The 23,310-nt window shown below is 38.3% G+C and overlaps 1 protein-coding gene across 7 annotated transcripts in view; it reads right to left on the bottom strand.

Moving 5' to 3' along the window:
- LOC111157922 (periphilin 1) overlaps positions 1–23,310 on the bottom strand; it is a 155,913-nt gene that overhangs the window by 108,284 nt on the left and 24,319 nt on the right. The window lies entirely within an intron of this gene.

Below are 23,310 nucleotides of genomic sequence, written 5' to 3'. Positions count from 1 at the left end.
AAACAAATAGGCAAATGATCCCATCTGGTAGTGAAAATAAGGGCAAACAGACACATAAGCTTCCTCATGAATAATAAACAATTTGGGTTGGGCTAGAAACTGCTAGTGATTTGATGGTCCTAAAAATGGAAAACACTACTCTAGTTCACATAACAGGGCTAAACTTCCAAAGTCCACACAGAGAGCAAATACTAGATAGAACTGGAAGTATCATACTTTTCTGACTGTCAGAATGCCTTTCTTATCTTCATTAACAAGTTTCCTTTTTCTCTCCTTCTCCGTATGTCTGTACAAATCTGGCTTTTTCTAGGCTCAATCTAACGTCACAAAATGCTGCAGAGTATTTTGGTTTCTTTCATTTTCTTGGTATTAACACCTGTTTAAGGTAGTCTGTGCTTGGTTTCAAACATCAACCATGACAGTTTCAATCTCTGAGGGGAGAAAAAGAAGCAATTATTGGAAAAATCCACTAATTCATAAATAAGAAGGGTGTTTTAATGTTTATTACTTTTCATTTAATTTTCTTTTCCTCACAGAGGTCCACAACAGTCACCATGAATAATGGTGGGTACTCTTTAGATACCATAAGGTACTAGAACACATGATGTTAGTTTTCTAAAACAAATGAGTCCTAATTTTCTTAAATTTTTGTCTTCCACTATAATTTATGATAAACCTAGATTAAGAATAGATATTCAAAGGCAGAGTTTTTTCTTTTTAATTAAGACAGTATGGCAAGGGCAAACTGAACAACCTTGTATCTTAACCTTACACCTAAACAAAACCCTTTCATATATTATTTTTAATTCTTTGGCACAGTAACTGATGAGAGAATGCAATGAGTTTTCAAAGCATATAACTCAATCAAGAATGCTTTCATTAATAAACTTCTGCCTAGTAAATTCTGTAGGAATTTTTTTTCCTTTCTTTCAGGTCTTGTCTATAATGTGATTGTACTACTTTTATAATGGAAATACTTTTTTTTCTTTAGGTAAAGTCTACCTGCAACACGGGGCTTGAATCTTGACTCCAAGATCAAGAGTCTCATGTTCTCCTGAGTCAGCCAGATGCCCCTATGATGGAAACTCTTAAAACTCATTTTTAGGGGCGTCTGGGTGGCTCAGTGGGTTAAAGCCTCTGCCTTCAGCTCAGATCATGATCCCAGAGTCCTGGGATTGAGCCCTGCATCTGGGCTCTCTGCTCAGCGGGGGGCCTGCTTCCTCTCTGCCTGCCTCTTTGCCTACTTGTGATCTCTCTGTCAAATAAATAAAATCTTAAAAAAAAAACCCTCATTTTTATTTAATAAGAAATTAGCTTTCAAGCTTTTTTCTTTCATTTACAGTTCCTATTCAAGTGAAAAACCAAACGTTTCACAATTATTAAGTAAATCCCTTTATTAGGGCCAACTTATATAACTACAAATTTCCCTTGATTTGTCAACATTCTCTCCTTTGAGATTGTAAAAAGATAATTTATCTTCCATTGCTTAATGCTCCCTTCCCCTCTTATATTATTTCCCCCTAACATCAACCTTCCAACTCACTAAGAAATCTGAGTGGCTAGTACTCTCCCTAATAATTAAGTAGTTTTATTATACACATCAGAGGAAAAGCAACCAACAGAAAGAGGTCGCTCATGCTTACCTGTACTCCTGTGATTAGCATAGCTACCGTTATTGCTCTGAGATTCTGATACTCTAAATGTAAACACCTGGCTTTTCCAAGTTATAAAAATGAAAAATACTTAACATATACCCCAAAATAAAAAAGGAGTGTATTAATGAGGATCTTTATTATAGTACTGGTTCTCAAAGTAGGGGGATTTTGCTCCCCAGGGGACATGTGGCAACGTCTGAAGACGTGTTTGCCTGTCAAACATGGGGAAGCACTACGAGATTCTACTGGGTAGAGGTTAGGGATGCTGCTACACATCCTATAATACACAGGACAGCCCCCCACAATAAAGAACTATCCAGCCCAAAATGCCAATAGTGCCAAAGTTCAGAAATCCCAAGACAGACACACATACACACATGTATACAGTCAGAGGTTTCATCTATCAGTTTGAGAAATACACAGAAACATCCTAGAGCTTTCTTGTAACTACCTGTCCATTTTTAAATATTTCTTTATAACACATATAATATCAAGTATTACAATTTCCTCAAACTTCCTAAACATTCAAATTACACAATCAAATAATGTATTGACTACTCTATTTTCAATCTTTTTTTTAAATTTTTTTTTATTTTTTTAATTTTTTTTAAAGATTTTATTTATTTATTTGACAGAGATCACCAGTAGACAGAGAGGCAGGCAGAGAGAGAGAGAGGGAAGCAGGCTCCCCGCTGAGCAGAGAGCCTGATGCGGGACTCAATCCCAGGACCCTGAGATCATGACCTGAGCCGAAGGCAGCGGCCTAACCCACTGAGCCACCCAGGCGCCCCTATTTTCAATCTTTTAACTTATATAGAGTCCCAAACATAAGAACATAGGGTCTGGACCAAGTATCCCAGAGTTCAAATCCCAGCTCCATCATTTGTTTACTGTGAGAGAGGTTTGACAGTTATTTAATTTCTCTGTGCCTGTTTCCTCATTTGTACAATGGGAATGATGGATTAAGAAGGATAATGCCCACAACACACCAAGTACTTTACATATTAACCCATTAACTCAAATTTTATTTTTTTTTTAAGATTTTATTTATTTGAGAGAGAGTGAGCACGAGCGAGAGAGCAGAAGCAAAAGGAGCAGCAGAGAGAGAGGAAGAAGAAGCAGGCTCCCAGCCAAGAAGGGAACCCCGATGCAGGGCTCAATCCCAGGACCCTGGGATCATGACCTGAGCTGAAGGCAATTGCTTAACTGCCTGAGCCACCCAGGTGCCCCAAAGAAGAAAAGAAAAAATACACTGACAATACCAAGTGTTGACAGGGATGTAAAATAATTGGAATTTACATACCTTGCCAATAGGAATATAAATTAGTATAAAGCTGCCAGTCCACAAATCACTACATAAGTAAATAAGACTCTTTAACTCTCAGTGTTTCTAACATTTTATTTTTTTTTTAAGACTTTATTTATTTATTTGACAGACAGAGATCACAAGTAGGCAGAGAGGCAGGCTGAAAGAGAGAGAGGAAGACGCAGGCTCCCTGCCGAGCAGAGAGCCCGATGCGGGACTTGATCCCAGGACTCTGGGATCATGACCTGAGCCAAAGGCAGAGGCTTAACCCACTGAGCCACCCAGGCGCCCCTCTAACATTTTAAATTACAGTGTACTCAACGAATATTAGTTTTACCACTTTTTTCATTTCTCTAGCCATTTCTAGTTGACAGGAGAGATTAATGTTTTGACAAATTTTAAATCACAACAACTATAATTTTTCCCATTCACTATTAAGGTTGCTTTAAGTCAGAATGATTACCTTTGGAAAGGAAGAAGAAATCTGAGGAGGGGCATGAAGTAGTTTCTGAATGCAAGTAATATTCTTCTTCTTAACCTGGATTGTGGTTATAGTTATGATTCACTGAGCTGTACATCTCCTCAGATCTGTGTATTTTGTGTATTATTATATGCTCTAATAAGTGTTTATGAAAATGTGATAAAAACAGAACTCCTTATCATTTAACATCTCAACAGAATTTTTAAGAATGCAAACAGAACTTTTTTTTTTTTTTAATTTATTTATTTGACAGAGAGAGATCACAAGCAGGCAGAGAGGCAGGCAGAGAGAGAGGAGGAAGCAGGCTCCCTGCCGAGCAGAGAGCCCGATGCGGGGCTCGATCCCAGGACCCTGAGATCATGACCTGAGCCGAAGGCAGAGGCTTAACCCACTGAGCCACCCAGGCGCCCCTGCAAACAGAACTTTTATCTTTAAGAACAGAATTCTCATTTTTAATATTTAAGGGTTAAACAAATTGTAAGACCATCTATTGTCCAAAAATCATTAATACATTTTAAATGATCTCATCACCATAGCAGTCATCCACCAACATGGTGCCTGGTCTTCCCAAAGGGTCACTAAGAAATCAGTGCCACATGAATAGGATGCTCCATCTCAGCATATTCTCTCTGCAACCTACATTTTGCTGTTATTTAGTTTTGTTCCTCTTTTCTTTTATTCAGAAAAATGCTATACCTTAATAACAGTAATTCTTAACATCCCGTATCATTTCCAAATATCACGATTCTCTTTACCCAATCTGCAGGAAGTCAGTGAACAGATTCAAAGACAATCTTTTATAAATAAAACATTTTAAAGAGTAGCCCTTTATAATAAAAGGTTAAATTTAAAGATTTTTTTCCCTCCCATGATGTTTCCTAAATCTTGGTGCCTACTGTTACATATTGCAACTAAATGCTATCAAATGACTAATGAATAAACAACACAAAATAATTATAAATAGAAAAATTTTAAGTGTTCTGTTGCCCTTGGTTTAACAGCTTCTATTTCAGCACACTCACCCTGGTTTTAATCCTATACTAAATATTTAGTAGACATTTTCTTCTAATAAAACTTTTGGCATACTATTTAAAAATATTTCTATTTCATAGAGTTCAAGACAAAGATATCATTACTTCAACATTCATCTCAATTTTTGCTACTTCAACAAAATACCACTACCACACTCAAAAACCACTTCTACATCCAAAAATTGGGAATTAAGTAATTCCAACTACCTTGACTGCAAAAGAAAACCAAGGAAAAATGAACTTTTTTTTTTTAAATATTTTATTTATTTATTTGACAGAAAGAGAGATCTTAAGTAGGCAGAGAAGCAGGCAGAGAGAGAGAGGGGGAAGCAGGCTCCCTGCTGAGATACAGGGCTCGATCCCAGGACCCTGGGACCATGACTTGAGCCGAAGGCAGAGGCTTTAACCCACTAAGCCACCCAGGTGCCCCGGACTTTTTTTTTTCTTTAAGTCAACTGCTGACAGTCATCAGAGAGCAAAGACTGTAATAAAGAACATGCAAGACAAGTAGGAAGCTCGGAGATCTAGACCTATCTTTATTGAGTTGCTTTTTATATATTTGCTGATTTCAGAAGCAGCATCTCAGAGGATGAAAAACAGAAATAATTTTGATGGCGTCACAGGATTAGGATATAAAAATAGAGTCTAGATCTTACCAAGGAAGAAAGGTGAAAGCTCAAAAGGGCTACACAATAACAGCAGGGTAAACTGGAAATGAACTAGCCTGGCTACACAGAATGTAAATTCTTTAAGGTGACCCCAGAATGCTAATGACTCAAACCCTCTGACATACTTACAGGTTTCCGTCTTCCTGACCATTAGTTAAGATTCATTAAAATTATTTCAAATGTAAAATCCCATTTTTGACAAGAAAATCTAAGTATTTAAAGTTACAGAAGTAAAATAAATTTGAGCTAGACATTAAAATACAGCACTGTTTCCTGAAGAACTGTGCAAATTAAAACAAAACCATATATACAATTGTCACTGAGTACTTTAAAATCAAAACATGAATCTCTAGGTTATCATTAGTTTACTCAAAAAAATTCAAAAGGAAAAACTGTTTGATTAATAGAAATATCACAACTTTATGCATACTATTTTTCCTTTAAGCATGTATTAGTCCCAACACTCATCATTAGCGTTGGTGGTATAGTGGTGAGCATAGCTGCCTTCCAACACTCATAATTAGCCATAAAATTCAATTGGTATTCAACTAGTATAATTTTCTTTGTGCAAATAATCTCTTGAGTTTAAGATTCTGGTGTTTGCTTTAGCAATGGCTCCAAAGTATGCTTAATAGAGCAACAGGATACTGGAAACTTAGGCATATTTTTTAACGTCATTCCATACAACTCAGGATAAAAACTTTGCACTGTAAGATGAAGTTCTATTTACCATGCAAGGAAAACTTCATATCAAAAACCTTAAAAACTATATATAACGTTTCTAGCTATTTTAGAAATGAGGATATCAATAAATATAATGGATTCAATATAATAAATTATAAGGCAAATCAAAAAGAGCCTTTGAACAAATATAACAGTACAAATAGAATACTTACCATGAACACTTTTTAAAAAAATTTTTAACTGATGTCTTTACTACCAAAAATGTACCTAACTTGAGAGTTAAGACAGTGTCCTCGACTATACCACAAACATTTCAGCTATAATGCTGGGCATGTACAGAAGGCAAAGTAACCAGAAGAATGGAAGATGGGAAGAACTAACACCCCATAAAGCAGTGTGTTTCAAAATGTGTTCCTGGAACCATGTACACCATAATTACCTTGAATGCTGGTTTCAAAGTAGATTTATGAAACTCATGATTCTATCCTTACTATTATACATCCCCAAGATAATTCCAGCCCCTTGCACCAAACTAGACAAGTTATGATGGATCCCTCAGTTTCCACAGATATATTTACTGGTTAAGGGTAAAATTCAGTAAAGTACGGGGGAAGAACAGAAGGAGCAGGAGCGGGATGGAGCATGAAGGCATTTTACTTATTCAGAACCTCATTTTTCTTTCCTTCCCACATCCAACATGTACAATTATTCCACAGAAGATATTAGTTACTTCATTTCTAGTCAATACAAACTTTAAAAAGGAATTAAGATTTCAAGAATCATTTTGACAAAGTGGCTTGGTAACTTACAGACCAAGCTTAAAAATAAGCGCAGGTCTCAAATGTCCTTTCTTATATGTAGAAACAAGAGCACCAGGGGCACTATGATTTAAGATAAGGGATTTCCCACACAACCTTTTATCCTATATTACCCAACAATCAAACAAGTATCTTGCAGCAGAGTTGAGAAATTTGGTGACCCAAGTCCCGAGCTTTTTCCACAAAAGAACATCTTTACATCTGAAGCATTCTAGGGCGCCTGGGTGGCTCAGCGGCTTAAGCCTCTGCCTTCGGCTCAGGTCATGATCTCAGAGTCCTGAGATCAAGCCCCACATCGGGCTTTCTGCTCAGCAGGGAGCTTGCTTCCCCCTCTCTCTCTCTGCCTGCCTCTCTGCCTACTTGTGATCTCTGTCAAATAAATTAAAAAAAAAAAAATCTTAAAAAAAAAAAAGTTTAGTAAAAGCACTCTAGGCATAGATCTCCTAAAGGATCTCCTAGCTAGAGAACAGATCTTATCTGTGTTATTTTCAGTTTGATCTCTAACACCTAAAAGAGCGCTCATTCTTATTGAGGTTAAGATATGCCTAAACTGGGGTGCCTGGGTGGCTCAGTGGGTTAAAGCCTCTGCCTTCGGCTCAGGTCATAATCCCAGGGTCCTGGGATCCAGGCCCGCGTCGGGCTCCCTGCTCAGCAGGGAGCCTGCTTCCTCCTCTCTCTCTGCCTGCTTCTCTGCCTACTTGTGATCTCTGTCAAATGAATAGATAAAATCTTTAAAAAAAAAAAATGCCTAAATTGCTGTAACATAAATACCAAAAATGTAACCTTGAGTCATTACAAAGTTTCAAAAGAACTTTATCTGTACAAAACAGTATAGGGCAGGCATTCCAGGGTGAGAAATTCTGCTCCACACAATCACCCAAGAAACCACGCTTGACAGCTCTATTTCAACATGTGTCTTCCAAGGTCCCAAGTCTGCTGCCATTCCATTCCAGGGCCCATCGTGCAAGAAGGGAAAAGGTAAATGTATGTGGAAGAATGCACATAGAAATAGAAGTTATATTCCCATTGTACTGGAGATAAATAAGCCATATGGCCACAATTAGCAGGAATGAAGACTGGGAAATGTAGTCCACCTATGTGCCTAAAATGTGTGGACAACACGTAGAAGTCTTCTCAAGACTGATGTATTTCATTTCAGTTTAGAGTTTTGGATTCCCAAATGAAGAGGAGTCTAACAGACAGCTGGATGTAGAAATGTAGAGCTCAGAAAAGAAGCCAAGGCTAGAGATACAGATTTATCTGTCACCAGGAGCAGAGAGTACAGGACAGTGTTTCTCAAACTTCAGTCTCCAGACCTTCTTTCTACATCACAATCATCTGGCAGGCTCATGAACATACAGATTCCAAGTCTCCACTTACAGCATCAGAATTCCTTGAGATGAAGCCTGGAAATTTTCATTTTTAATGAGTTTCTAAGTGATCTTGTAAACACAAGTTATGAAAACATAAGCAAGGGGCACCTGGGTGGCTCTGTAGGTTAAGCATCTGCCTTCGGTTCACATCATGATCCTAGAGTCTAACACTGGGCTCCCTGCTCAGTGGGGAGTTCGCTTCCACCTCTGCCCACTCGTGTGCAGGCTCACTCTTCTATCTCTCTCCCCCCACAAAAATAAATAAAATCTTAAAAAAACAGAAACATAAGCAAAGGAATTAACTGCTGTCAAGGATAAAGACAAATGAAGTTACCATAAATGAGAAGAGGTGCCAAGAAATCATCGTTCACATGAACCTATTGTTTTGGAACTGCTGTCACTCCATTCTACCTATTAGACCAGTGTTTCTCAAGTCTAGCTTCAAATTAGGACATCTGATGAGCTTTTGAAAAATATGATGCCCAGGCTAATTAAATTAGATTTCCAAATGTGAGGACCAGGAACTAATTTAAAAAAAAAAAAAAGAAAAAAGAAAAAAAAAAGAGGCTCTCTACCTAAGTCAGAGTATAGCCAGGGTTGAAAACCACTGTACTAGACAAGCTGCTATTACATGCTCTTCATTGCAGAGTCCCAGATTGTTGCCTTACTCCGGAGACTGCAAACTCTGGTTTTACTTAGTTGTAAACACTGAAAACTCAAGAAATTTAGCATTTTAAAAATCCGGACTTCTGACTTCTTTTGAAGCAGGCCATGGTGTGCTTACATTCCCAAAGAACAAATATCAGCTTTGCACCAAGTAGCAGCTGCTCCAATCTGCCCTCAGCTTTTGTTCACATTCCACTGAAGGGTACAGGAGTTATTTTCACTAACAAAGAGGGGCATTACTACCACAGATACATGAATATGTTAACTGCTTTCCTGTGTTTACAAGTACTTTATGCTTAATAACTATGTTTGTGTATACATAAATAACAAAATACAGTAATTTGAGTTGATCCTGTAAATGCTTTTACATCCTCAGCCTCTTCATAAACCAACCCTTCCAACTTCTTTAAGTGAAACCTGGTATTTGAACACACGTACCCCCCTAAAACTCGTGAGTACCAACCATGCACTGATGACTGCCTCAAGATCCTCAAGTAAATGACACATAGGGTTATGTTCTAAATCCCCCATCCTCTAAGAAAAGGGAGAAAGAGCCCATAAGTCTATGCTATTCCACTATAACCCCACGTTGCCCATATCACCAACCTTCTGACAACCTTCCCAAATTTCCTAAACCCAAGGATATAGTCTGCACTGTAACACATCCTACCCACATAATGGGTGACTCAAAATTCATAGGGATCAACTGTGCAATGGTATAGCAAGTCCTCAACTATCCTAACTCTTTACACTTACATCCTAAACCTTGCCACTTATTAGCCCCAAGTGCTCTTCTTCAAGATCCAATACCGCATTCTTACCATAATGTCTTATCCTTCAGTTTGCTCACTCCTATAACTCCATCTCACAGATACCTGTAAGCCTTCTTTATTTTCTAGCAAGCCATGAACCCTGTCCTGGCCTCACTTACTGCCTTTCCAGGCTCAATTACCGTATTTGAAGCACAGTGAATACCAACATCTTCCCATCCTGGCAATTCTGATACATTACCTTAGCCAAGCCCAAACCTGATTAATTCCAAAATCTTTCACTTCTTCACCATTACAGTTGATTGTCACAAGCCTACAGACTGGACCCACAAAGGACACACGGTCTCTAATTTCCACTGTGCCTTCAATTCCACTAGTAATATTTTTACTTGTCATTAGTGTGCTCAATCTCCCATTCACCTCAGCAGCTATTCTAATTTCAGATAATCCTCCCAAAGTCCTCTAACCTAGCACCAAAACTTTCTTTCTCAATGAGTTACCTCACTTCTTAAAAAATAAAAGTCTTCAGGCATGAACTACCCCAAATGCCAGCCCAAATTCCTCCTTCCCCAGCTTGCCTTCATCTGCCTCATTTCTAATTTCATCCTTCCTTTCCCAGGATGAGTTTTCCCTCTATTAAAAGTTAGCCCCTCAAATCAATGACCTTCATCCTGGCTCATTTACCTTGGGAAGTTTTTCCTTTTCTTTCTTTTTTTAAGATTTTATTTATTTATTTGAGACAGAGAGAATGAGAGAGAGAGAGAGAGCATGAAAAGGAGGAGGGGCAGAGGAAGAAGCAGACTCCCCGCTGAGCAGGGAGCCTGATGTGGGACTCGATCCCAGGACTCCAGGATCATGACCTGAGCTGAAGGCAGTCGCTTAACCAACTGAGCCACCCAGGTGCCCCATCAATTTTGCCTTTTCTGCCTTGTACCTTCAACTTTTCTCTTTTCCCTTCAACCTATAAATACGTTCAAGTCACTGATCACCTTTAAAAAAAAAAAAAAAGTTTTAGATGATTTTCCTTTAGCCAGTGTCCTCAACCTTCACCTCATGGATACCAGTAAGTTTCCTGTATTTTCAACATATGGCATTCCCTATTTTCCATCTCAGTATTTTTCAAAAACATACCCACTCAAGTTGAATTTACCACCTTGTATCTCATTCATCCTGACAGAGCCAAATCCAAGAGATATTTTAGTCGTGGTATTACTGGAGTACTCAGTTTCATTAGACATTGGTGACCCCAAATATTGTTTAAGAAGTTTTATTTTCCATCACTTCCACAAAGTTTTATTTTCTATCACTTCCACAAAGGCCAAGGGTTCTGACCTTGGTTCAGTCACTGCTCTTGTCTGACTACATTCTCTCCTTGGACAATCTTACTTTTTTTTTTTTTAAGATTTTATTTATTTATTTGACAGATAGAAATCACAAGTAGGGAGAGAGGCAGGTACAGAGAGAAAAGAGGAGGAAGCAGGCTCCCTGCTGAGCAGAGAGCCTGACGTGGGGCTCGATCCCAGAACCCTGGGATCATGACCCGAGCTGAAGGCAGAGGCTTTAACCCACTCAGCCACCCAGGTGTCCTGACAATCTCACTTTTTTTTTTTTTTTAAGATTTTATTTGTTTATTTCACAGACAGAGATCACAAGCAGGCAGAGAGGCAGCTAGAGAGAGAGAGAGGAGGAAGCAGGCTCCCTGCAGAGCAGAGAGCCCGATGCGGGACTTGATGCAGGGCTTGATCCCAGGACCCTGGGATTATGACCTGAGCCGAAGGCAGAGGCTTTAACCCACTGAGCCACCCAGGCGCCCCACAATCTCACTTTTGAATGCAGCTCCTCCCTTGAACCCATTCCTCCTATACACCAATCTTAGATAATGGTATTATTATACAAACAATAAACAAAACAAAAAAATCCAGATAGTTTCCTTGTCTTTATTCCCATATCCAACAACCATAGGTTGCTGATTTTTTGCTCCCTAAGCATTTATGAAATTTAACCCTTTTTCTCCATTCCAACCTCCCTTCTGTAATTCAGGTATTCATGATTTCTTGTTCTATCTCCAGTGCCACCGTTAAAAAATCATCCTCTAGGAGTCCTTGGGTGGCTCAGTCAGCTAAGCATCCCACTCTTGATTTAGGCTCAGGTCATGATCTCAGGGTCACAAGATCAAGCCCCATGTAGCATCGTGCTCTGTGCTCAGCAAGGAGTCTACTTGGGATTCTCTCCCTCCCTCTCCTTCTGCCCCTCCCCCTGCTCTCTCACTCTCTACAAATAAATTTAAAAAATCTTTAAAAAATCATCCTCTAGGGGCGCCTGGGTGGCTCAGTGGATTAAGCCGCTGCCTTCGGCTCAGGTCATGGTCTCGGTGTTCTGGGATTGAGCCCCGCATCGGGCTCTTTGCTCAGCAGGGAGCCTGCTTCTCTCTCTCTCTGCCTGACTCTCTGACTACTTGTGATCTCTCTCTCTGTCAAATAAAAAAAAAAAAAAAAAAAATCATCCTCTACACTGAAGACAAAGGAAACTACATTCCAATTGGGCTAGCCTGTCTACCAAGTTAAAATTTTTCAGGAGCTCCTAATTGCTAAAAGAATTAAACTATATTTTTAAAACTATGTATTCAGACTTCTTAGTTGTAATTTAATTCACGATTCCCTATATCAGACATACGAACCCATTAACACCTCTACACATCATGCCTCATACAGCTTTGTTCATGCTCCTCCTTTTGCAGGAACATATTCCCCATTACCCTTCATCTGGTCAACTCTTATTTTTCCTTCAAGTTTTGTTCATATTATCTGTTCTGTTCCTACAGGAAATCTTCAATAAAACCCCCCAGAACAGGGTAAATGCTTATCTTCCTACAGCATTCTATGCAACTTCAGCATGTATATTAGGCTATCTTCTTACGCATCTACTTCACTCTTAGACTCTAAGCTAATGATATAAGCACAGCAGCTGACACAAAGTATACACTCAATAAACATTTGTACTATTGAACTAATAAACCAAAGGTGTTTTATAGTATTTTTCTCTGTCAAATAGTATATCACCTAAGAAGATAAAATGACTACAATAAAATTCAAAATTAAACCTTGCTTTAGGGATGACTATGTGGCTCAGTCAGTTAAGGGTCTGCCTTTGGCTCAGGTTGTGGTCCCGGGGTCCTGGGATCAAGCCCCACATCTGACTCCCTGCTTGGCGGGGAGTCTGCTTTTCCCTCTGCCCTTCTCCTACTCATGCTCTCCCTAGCTCTATCCCTCTCTTGCACTCTCTCTCAAGTAACAAGTAAAATCTTTAAAATAAAAAGAATAGGGGCAACTGGGAGCCGCAGTCATTAAGGTGCCTTTGGCTTGGGTTGTGATCCTGGGGTCCCGGGATCAAGCCCTGCATCAGGCTTTCTACTTGGCAGAGGCCTGCTTCTCCCTCTCCCATACCCCCTGCTTTTATTTCCCTCACTGTCTGTCAAATAAATAAATAAAATCTTTAAAAAAATAAAATAAAATAGGGGCACCTGGGTGGCTCAGTTAAGTGTCTGCCTTCAGCTCAAGTTATGATCCCAGGGTTCTGGGACTGAGCCCCCCATCGGGCTCCCTGCTCAGCAGGGAGCCTGTTTTCTCTCTCTCCACTCCCCTGCTTATATTGCCTCTCTTGCTGTCTCTCCCTCTTTGTCAAATAAATAAATCCTTTAAAAAAATAAAATAAAAAATAAATCTTTGCTTTAAAGAAAATCAATAGATATAAAAATACTGAACTATTTAATCAAAATGTCCCATATGTGAATACAGGGGGAAAAAAACCTCAGCATTTAAAAAGAAAGTATGTTGGCCACATGATGACACACTCGTTCTATATTTCTAAATACTATTTAATACTTTACAACCAGTTCCATCCTAAAGTTTATTCTAACACCTCATAACTACAGGGGGAAAAAAGGACTGTTAAAAACCATCTCATTCAGGCACCTCGGTGGCTCAGTGGTTTAAAGCTTCTGCCTTCGGCTCAGATCATGATCCTGGGGTCCTGGGATCAAGCCCCACATCGGGCTCTCTGCTCCACGGGGAGCCTGCTTCCTCCTCTCTCTGCCTGCCTCTCCACCTACTTGTAATCTCTGTCTCTCAAATAAATAAAATCTTTAAAAAAAATTGTTTCCATTAAAAAAAAAAACCATCTCATTCAGTCTAAATTAGTAACCCTTGTAAAGTAGGACATGTTGCTTGAATACAAAATGAAGTGGCTCCTAATATATTCTAAATTTTATCTACAAGTGTGTTTTGAAAAAAGAGATAATAAGATCACAGAACATATAGAACCAAGATGAACAGATAATGATATGATTGAAATGTGGATAAATTATCAGTACAAGGCTCTATTAAAGAAAAAAGTGGTAACTTTCAGAGGGAGGGTAGGAGTGTGGGAGACAGAAAATAATATATTCGGGACACCTAGGTGGCTCAGTTGATTAAGCATCTGCCTTCAGCTCAGGTCATGATCCCAGGGTCCTGGGATCAAATCCCGCATTGGGTTCCTTGTTCAGCAGGGAGCCTGCTTTTCCCTCTGCCTGCCGCTCCCCCTGCTTGTCTCTCTCTCTGACAAATAAATAAGATCTTAAAGAAAAAGAAAACAATACACTCATTTTTCCTCTGTTAGCTGTTATTTAATCCAGTTGTTTCCAATGACTGACTCCACACTTATTTGATATGAACTACTAACGTGTGTGTGTGTGTGTGTGTGTGTGTGTGTGTGTGTGTGTGTGTTGGATTTACAAAGTACATAAGGTGCTACAGTATGAAACACATAAAAAACAAAGTGAAAAACATTAGATAAATTATAAACCAAAAGTTCCACAGCTAGTAATGGACCTGTGGAAGATGGTGTGAAGCCAGGTGGCCTAGTAGCAGCGGTGATGGCAATCTGCACGAATAAAGTGCTGGACAGAGCAAGAAGGAAGACCCAAAGGGTCAGATGACTAACTGCATAAACAATGTGAGCAAAAATATTGAGGATAATGGTTTCAAGTCTGGGATCAGATTCTACTCTACTGACAAGCTAATAAATTAGACTGTTAGTGTTTCATGGATACTAGTAGAAGATACAAAACTACTGGGATAAAGGTTTTTATTATTCTCAGCACAGCAAGCAACATAGCATTGGCTTGTTTGCACAAGTCTGGTTCTAAGTCCCACAGGAACAATGTGATATAAGCGAAGACTGATGCTACACACATAGTGGGTTTGGTTCACAACTATGGAACACTTGGAGAAGACACTACTTTTTACACAAAGCAACAAGCAAGGCTGCTCTTTGACACAGAGAAAGAACTACCTTATCTTTCAAGAATGCTCACTACAAACTCAATTCTGAGAAACACCATGGGTAAAAAGTGGTCAGGGCCTTGCATTCTTCGCATATATTGGCAAGATGTGTAAGAGAGCAAGAGACCCATGGGAGCCAGGTTTTTCACTGATGGAAAGAGGGGGTAAAATACAGTATGGAAAACAGGAAAAGAATACTGCCACAAACTCATGGCCTTCAGTATATGTAAATAACATATACAAATAAACACAGATGTAAAAGAGTATGTGTGTGTGTGTGTGCACACGGGTGTGCACATGCACGCACACTAGTGTCCAACTCTGGGACTTTCCACCAACGAGAACCTGTGCACCTTGGAGAAACAGCTTAGACGTTAGGCCTGAGGCAGAGAAAGCATAAGAATAACCTGGAATATCCTGCATCCAAAGGTAAGGAAGTGATCAAAGAATGACATGGACAAGCCATAACCAAACAACACTGATTTAGCAATGGATTCTTAGATATGACACCGAAAACAGCAACAGAAGAAAAAATAGAGATTGGACTTCATCAAAACCAAAATTTTGAATACTGAAGGATATTATCAAAAGAACAGAATATGTGCAAGCTATATATGTTAAGGATTTAATATCCAGAATATATAAAGAACTCTTCTAAAATTCGACAATAAAAAGACAAATCACCTGATTTTTAAATGGGCCAAAAAAATGAGTAGATAATTCTTCAAAGAAGATATGCAAATAACCAATAAGCACATTAAATACTGCTCATCACTAACCACTAGGAAAATGTAAATCAAAACTATAAATAGAGATGCCACTTCACACTTAAACCAAGATGGCAATAACAACAACAACAGGAAGGATACAATATAAGGTCATATGTTAATTATACATTAAAAAAAAAATCCACATAAAGCCTCTGGAAACAATGAAAACAATAAAAAGGATAAGGACAACACATTGATTATACCTAAAAAGAAAAAAAAGTCCACACAAAGCCTTCAGAAAAGCCTCTAACATTACAAAATATACCCATATTAATACGATTTATCAAAGTACAATAAATGAATTGAAACAAATGAACAACCACTCCAGAGTCAAGCAGATAGTACAATGTGACTTATACCTATCACATGAGACAAATAAATTAAGGGTGGAAAAGATCACAGGAAATGCTGGAATTGTTAATATGTACAGGGCTCCACTGAAAATCTTCATAAAACCATTTAAAAGAAAATACAGAGTATTTATTTAAATGAAAAGAGATAATGCATACACTGAATTTCAAAAGTAGCATTCGTTTTCATACACACATAATAGATTTAGCTAAAATTAGGCTCACATTCCTTTTTTTTCTTTTTTAAGGTCTTAAAGGAATGTAAGTTTCAACAAGACTTCACAGAGCTGCAGTTCAGCACTGAGTTTCCAAGAAGCCTGAGTTTCTAGGGAAGACCCTTTCCCTCCATTATTCACCCAAGCATCATTCTAAATTCTCCACCTACCCTTTGGTCACTGTAGGTTTTAAAAAGGAAACACATAAAAGCTGTGCCACACCGGTCCTCCAGCTGCTCTCTGCTGCCTCTCACCTTTGCTCTATGAATTCTACACCAGCTGATGTCATTCCTGAAGTAAGAGTCATCCCCTCCTGCCTGTAAAACTTTCTGCCAGGCACAAGCAGCCAAAGCCCAATTCAAAGATCACTTTTACACCAATGATTCCTCCAAATTCATTTCCAGAACTGACCTCCTCTACGCAATTTTATTCCCACTCTCTCCACCAGACTCCAACAACTCAGATGTCCTCTCGCACCTGTACTTCATCCAAAATGGCCTCATCACATACATATTCAGTACTTGCTTATTATGGCCCAGCCACCAGTCTTCCTCTAGTTCTAGCCATCTCTTCTGACAGAAATGCTAACTAGCCTTCAGAGTTCAACTCAAATGATCCCTCCTCCTCAGTCTTTCCTTATCACCTTACTTATCATCATTCTTCTGAATTCCTTCAGTGTCAGAACCTATCCCAGTATGACGCACCCCATTCTGCTTTGTATTACTTATTTCAGAGTATTTCTTCTTTCCCTTATCTGACAACAAAGAACAGAACCTCCTTCTAGAAGCTCTTATTCACTTTCATTCTCACAACACAATGTAGCAGTTTAAAAAATACACAGCAATCATTTCATTATATAGATAGCGCCTGTGAACATTTAGGCTATAACTTGCTATAGCAATATTATATTTACAAAATAGCTAATAATAAAATAACAAATAAATAACAAATATAAAACTTATATTTATACATATGTTTACATAAATATGTAACAAATATATAACATACATAATAACAGAATAACAAATATATAACATATATCCATAAATAAATAACAAATATATAACAAAATAACAGAACCTGAAATTATTGTAATCTAGGTTTTAATTTTTAAAAGCACTTAACAGAATGCCCCCACATACACATATACACACAATAATAAAAAGAATATAACAAGTAGTGGTAAGTATGTGAAGAAACTGGGAATCTTGTACACTGGTGAGAATGCAAAATGGTACAGCCACTACAGATAACAGTTTGGTGGTTCCTCAAAAAGGTAAACAAAGAATTACCATATGACCCAGCAATTCTACTCCTAGATATGCCCCCAAAAGAATTGAAAACAGAGACTCAAAATAGATAGTTACTTGTCAATGTTCCCAGCAGCATTATTTATTATAGCCAGAAGGTATAAATAACCCAAATATTCAAGAAGATAAATGGATAAACAAAATGTGGTAAATACACAAAATGGAATATTATATACCAATAAAAAGGAATGCCATTCTGTTATACCAGGTTAAAAACATCATGGTAAGTGAAAGAAGACAAACACAAATGGACAAGTATAGCATGATTCCACTTATATGAACACCAAGAACAGGCAAATTTTTAAAGACAAAAAGTAGAATGGTGGTTTCCCTGGGCTGAGAGTAAGGAAACATAAGGAATTATTGCTTAACAGGTATAGTTTCTGTTTGGGATGATGAAAAAAAGTTTTGAAAATGTTTTTTTTCTGTAACCATCTTACCTGACATTGTGAATGTAATTAGCACTAGTGAACTGTGCACTTAAAAATGGTTAAAATGGCATATTTTCTATTATACATATGCCTCTACAACTAAGTATTTTTTGAAAAAACACAGAAGCTAACTTCAAGGGATTCTCACTGACCAAATTTCAGCACCATAATGACAGCAACAGTTTATAACACATTGAAAATAGGAATTCATACTGATATAAACAAAGTTTGTTTTTTTCTTAAAGGGGGTGGAGAAGAGAAAGCTATTTCTCACAACAGATAACCGGTAACAGTATGCATAATAAGTACAGAAAGAAGAGTATAATTACAAAATCACCATTACAAACAATTATATTGATAATTCAGGCAAGAAACACCAACGAATGCTAGAACTAGTGGATGGAAATGGGATGAAGAATGGCATACTCGCATAGTTTGAAAGTATCTCCCGAACAAAACACTATTAGGTGAAGAGGCCTACTTCACAGTGAAGAAATTTTGCAGACCCCATCTTAATCCAGGGATAAAAGTCAATAAAACCAATAAGGGAACAAATCAACATATGCAACCTAACAGGATGCAATAAAAAGAATCCAGCATCACTTCAGGAAGTGTCCTGGCAAAAATGCGTAACTGAACTCTAATCACAAACATTAGACAAACCTAAATTAAGAAACAGTCTACAAAATGTCTGCCCATCTTGCCAAAAACATTGAGCCATAGAAATCAAGAAACAGACTAAAGAACTGTTACAGATTAAAGAAGTCTACAAAAATATGACCTATGAACTCAGATTAGATCTTTTTGCTATAAAACACATTATCGGGGCATTGTGGGCAACATTACTGGGGTCTCTGGTTTTTTAAATTATTCTCACAACTTTTGTATAAACTTAAAAACTGTATCAAATGTTTTAAATAGTCTAATAATTTCTACAATGTAAAGAATTATCGTGTACACCTCAATAAAAATAAAAACACTAGTTGGTATGGTCCTAAATACTCAGAACCTTATTTTCTCACCAATATACACAAGTACTCTCTGCATGGTTTACAACGCAGCAGTATTTTTTCCCCCTAAAACAAACAGCTGGGGGCACCTGGGCAGCTCAGTCGTTAAGCATCTGCTTCAGCTCAGATCATGAACCCAGGGTCCTGGGATAGAGCCCCACTTTGGGCTCCCTGCTCAGCAGGAAGCCTGCTTCTGCCTCTCCCACTTCCCCTGCTTGTGTTCCCTCTCTTGCTCTCTCTCTCTGTCAAATAAATAAATAAATTCTTTAAAAAAAAAAAGTTATTTTCTATTTACAAAGTCTTCAATGAGACCACCTAATAGGGAACAACCTACAGACAGCCAGAAAGATGCTAGCCTTGAAAAGCATTAGCTTCTTTGATAGTCTATGATAGACATACCTGAAATGTCACTGAGGACACCCAGACATCAAGTGAAGGTGCAGAAGATGTGGAAGAACCCCTTCTATACTACAACCATTTCATTTTTATTCATTTTTATGAATTTTTATTTTTTATCTGTTTACTATCTATAATTCATACTAAAATGTAGGCTAATGAGAGCAGAACTTTTATCCCCAGAGGCTAGAAGAATAGCTAGTATATACCAGTCACCCAATAAATACTTATCAAATGAATGAATATACCATACAGAATGAACTCCTATACCAAAAAATTTCAAACAACAGAGTAGGAGTACAGGCAACACTCTCTGATCACAGAATAACTAGAATATACTATGTTGGAATCAGTATAAAATTGCTGTCTATCAGGGGTGCCTGGGTGGTTCAGTTGGTTGAGCATCTGACTCTTGACCTCAGGGTTATAAGTTTGAACCCCATGGTGGGCTCCACACTGGGCATGGAGCTACTTTAAAAAGATTTAAAAAATAAAAAATTGTATCTATAAGAATCAATGGAATACAGTTATAACAATTTTTAAAAGAAATTTTAAAACTCTACTTATACTCATAAATAAGATGGAAAGAAAAATAAATGTCAAAAATTAAAATGTTAGATTTTTTTTTTTCAAATATTGAAATAGATGTTGCAAGCCTTTTAGAAGACAAACTGAAAAACATCGATTAAAAAGTAAAATATAGGGCGCCTGGGTGGCTCAGTTGGTTGAGAGACTGCCTTGGGCTCAGGTCATGATCCTGGACTTCCAGGATCGAGTCCCGCATCGGGCTCCCAGCTCCTTGGGGAGTCTGCTTCTCCCCCTGACCTTCTCCTCACTCATGCTCTCTCTCACTCATTCTCTCTCAAATAAATAAAATCTTTTTAAAAAAAATTAAAATTTAAAAAAAAAAAAGTAAAATATATATGTCCTGTGACCCAGAAATTCCACTTTGGCAATCTATCTCATAGAAACTTAAGTACTGTTTTATAATGACATCATATACTCCGATTTATTACAACACTGTTTTGTACCAGAAACAGAGTGAATATTCATCAATATGTGAACAGCTAAATTATTTGGTATACCCACATGGTGCAATGTAACTTAGCCGTTAAAAGGATTCAAATAGGGGTGCCTGGGTGGCTCAGTGGGTTAAATTAAAGCCTCTGCCTTCAGCTCAGGTCATGATCCCAGGGTCCTGGGATCAAGCCCCACATTGGGCACTCTGCTCTGAGGGGAGCCTGTTTCCTCCTCTCTCTCTCTGCCTGCCTCTCTGCCTACTTGTAATCTCTGTCTGTCAAATAAATAAATAAAAATCTTTATTAAAAAAAAAAGAAAAAGGATTCAAATAAAAGTTAAACCAAATAACCTGGAGGGATTTCCACGAGCACTGAATGAGAAAAGCAACTTACAGAAGAATATGTATAATGTGATCTCATTAACAAGAAATACCCCAAATTAAATATAAATAAAAAAATAACTCCCAGCTGTTAACATGACTGTTGGAAATGGGGAGTCCCATATGTGATTTTATTTCATTTATGTAAAATTATACACACACACAGGAAAATAATAAAATGCTTAAAAAAAAAAAAAAAGACAGGAAGGGAGAATTAAAGATAGAAACCAACTATTATTTTAAAAACTGAAATCAGGGGCACCTGGGTGGCTCAGTGGGTTAAAGCTTCTGCCTTCGGCTCAGGTCATGATCTCAGGGTCCTGGGATCAAGCCCCACATCGGGCTCTCTGTTCAGCAGGGAGCCTTCTTCCTCCTCTCTCTCTGCCTGCCTCTCTGCCTACTTATGATCTCTGTCTGTCAAATAAATAAATAAAACTCTTAAAAAAATAAATAAATAAATAAATAACATAAAAACTGAAATCACCTCAAATCAACCTGAAAACTGTTTCTTTGGAGTGAATATAAACCACTGGTTAATCTAATCAAGAGTTTTTCTTACACTTCCGCTTTTCACATTTAGGTCTTTATTATACCAGATACTTTGACATACCAGGCTTTGATACACCAGGCTTTCTATTTCACTTTTTCCCCCCTCAAATGGATGGCCATTTCTCCCAACACTATTAACTGAAAAGTTCATTCTTTCCCCATTTTATTTGTAGTGCCACTATTGCTGTATCCCAAACTCCTGGGTATATTTAGGTTTGTTTCTAGACTCCCTATCCTGTTTCACTGTTTACATTACTATAGCTTGTAATGTAAGTTTTGATAGTATATCGAGCCTTCATATCTTTTTCAATGCTACTTTTGACATTTGGTCCTTTACTCTTTCAAAGTAAATTTAGAAACAGCTTACCAACTTCCATGGAGAAAAATCCTAGAATTTAGACTGGAACCGAACTGAATGAACATCTGAATTTTAGAACTGATATCTTTATGATACTGTCTCATCCCAGCCAAGAATGTCACATATATGTTGCTCCTTTTACTCGGGTCTTTTCAAATGTCCCTTAGAAATGACTTGCAATTTCATCTACATAGGTCTCACACACTTTTGTTGGATTTATTCCCATTACTCCTTACAGTTTTTATGTTATAGAAAATATTTTTACATTACATTTTCTAACTTGTGCTAATAGCTGATTTCGTTATACTAAACTTTGCTAATTTCCTAACAGTTCTAATAGTCTATAGACTCTATTGGATCTTCTACATAATTTATCATCTGTAAGTAACTTTCTTTCATTCTAACCCTTACAACTTCATTTTTCTTGTCTTACTGTGGAGACTGAGACCTCCATTACCATGATGAATAGAAGCAGTAATAACAGGCATCTTTGCTTTGTTCTAATTTTAAAACAAATGCTTCTTTTTTATTAAGATTTAATTTATTTATTTGACAGACAGAGATCACAAGTAGGCAGAGAGGCAGGAGGAAGCAGGTTCCCTGCTGAGCAGAGAGCCTGATGCGGGGCTCGATCCCAGAACCCTGAGATCATGACCTGAGCCGAAGGCAGAGGCTTTAACCCACTGAGCCACCCAGGCGCCCCTAAGGCAAATGCTTCTAACTCTACCATTTAGTATAGTAAATCCCTATTTATAAGATAAAGGAAATTCTCATCTATTTCTAGCTGTCTAAAACTTAACTGTTCTGTTTAACACAGAAATTAAATTTTATTCAAGTATTTTTCAGCATCTATTTTCTCCATTACTCCTTTTGGGAAAGGTAGTCCTCCATGAGTAGCAAGCTCTTGACAGTGTGTTCCTCAGCTGCAGTGCATCCCACTGTATACACAGCCACCATCTCTGCCCATGACAGCACCCTATGGGACTTGGGGGCAGGGAACCAGCACTACCATGCTGATACCCCTGATGACTAAGGTGCTGTGTGTAATAAACTACCTTGCTCTGACCCACTCAATCCTGTTGTCTACTTCTGGCACCCAGAGAGTTGTAGCACTACTTTCTCTTGTCTACAGAGAGAGTTATAAGAGATCTTTTTTTAAAGATTTATTTCTTTTTTGAGGGGGGGAGGGACAGAGGGAGAGGAAGAAAAAATCCCAAGCAGACTCCCCACCAAGCATAGAGCCCAATTCTCCAGAGGCTGGATCTCACAACCCTGAGATCATGACCTGAACCAAAATCAAGAGTCAGATCCTTAACCAACTGAACCATCTAGGCACCCCCATAGGAGATCTTTAAAAAGCTCCTTTTATAACTTCTACTACTTGCTTTGTGAAGTCATTAAAAAAATCAAACAAGGGGCACCTGGGTGGCTCAGTCATGAAGCATCGGCCTTCGGCTCAGGTCTTGATCCCAGGGTCCTGGGATCGAGCCCTGCAGCAGGCTCCCTGCTTGTTGGGAGGCCTGCTTCTCCCTCTCCCACTCCCTCTGTGTTCCCTCTCTCGCTGTGTCTCTCGCTGTCGAATAATAAACAAAATCTTTTTTTTTTTTTTAAGATTGTATTTATTTATTTGACAGACAGAGATCACAAGTAGGCAGAGAGGCAGGCGGGGGGGCGGGGGGGGGGAAGCAGGCTCCCTGCTGAGCAGAGCCTGATGTGGGGCTCGATCCCAGGATGCTGGGATCATGATCT

This window comes from Enhydra lutris, unplaced genomic scaffold (assembly GCF_002288905.1).
Source record: "Enhydra lutris kenyoni isolate GAN:26980312 unplaced genomic scaffold, ASM228890v2 scaffoldscaffold56, whole genome shotgun sequence".
Lineage (NCBI taxonomy): Eukaryota > Metazoa > Chordata > Mammalia > Carnivora > Mustelidae > Enhydra > Enhydra lutris.
This window is presented reverse-complemented; position numbering and strand designations above follow the sequence as displayed.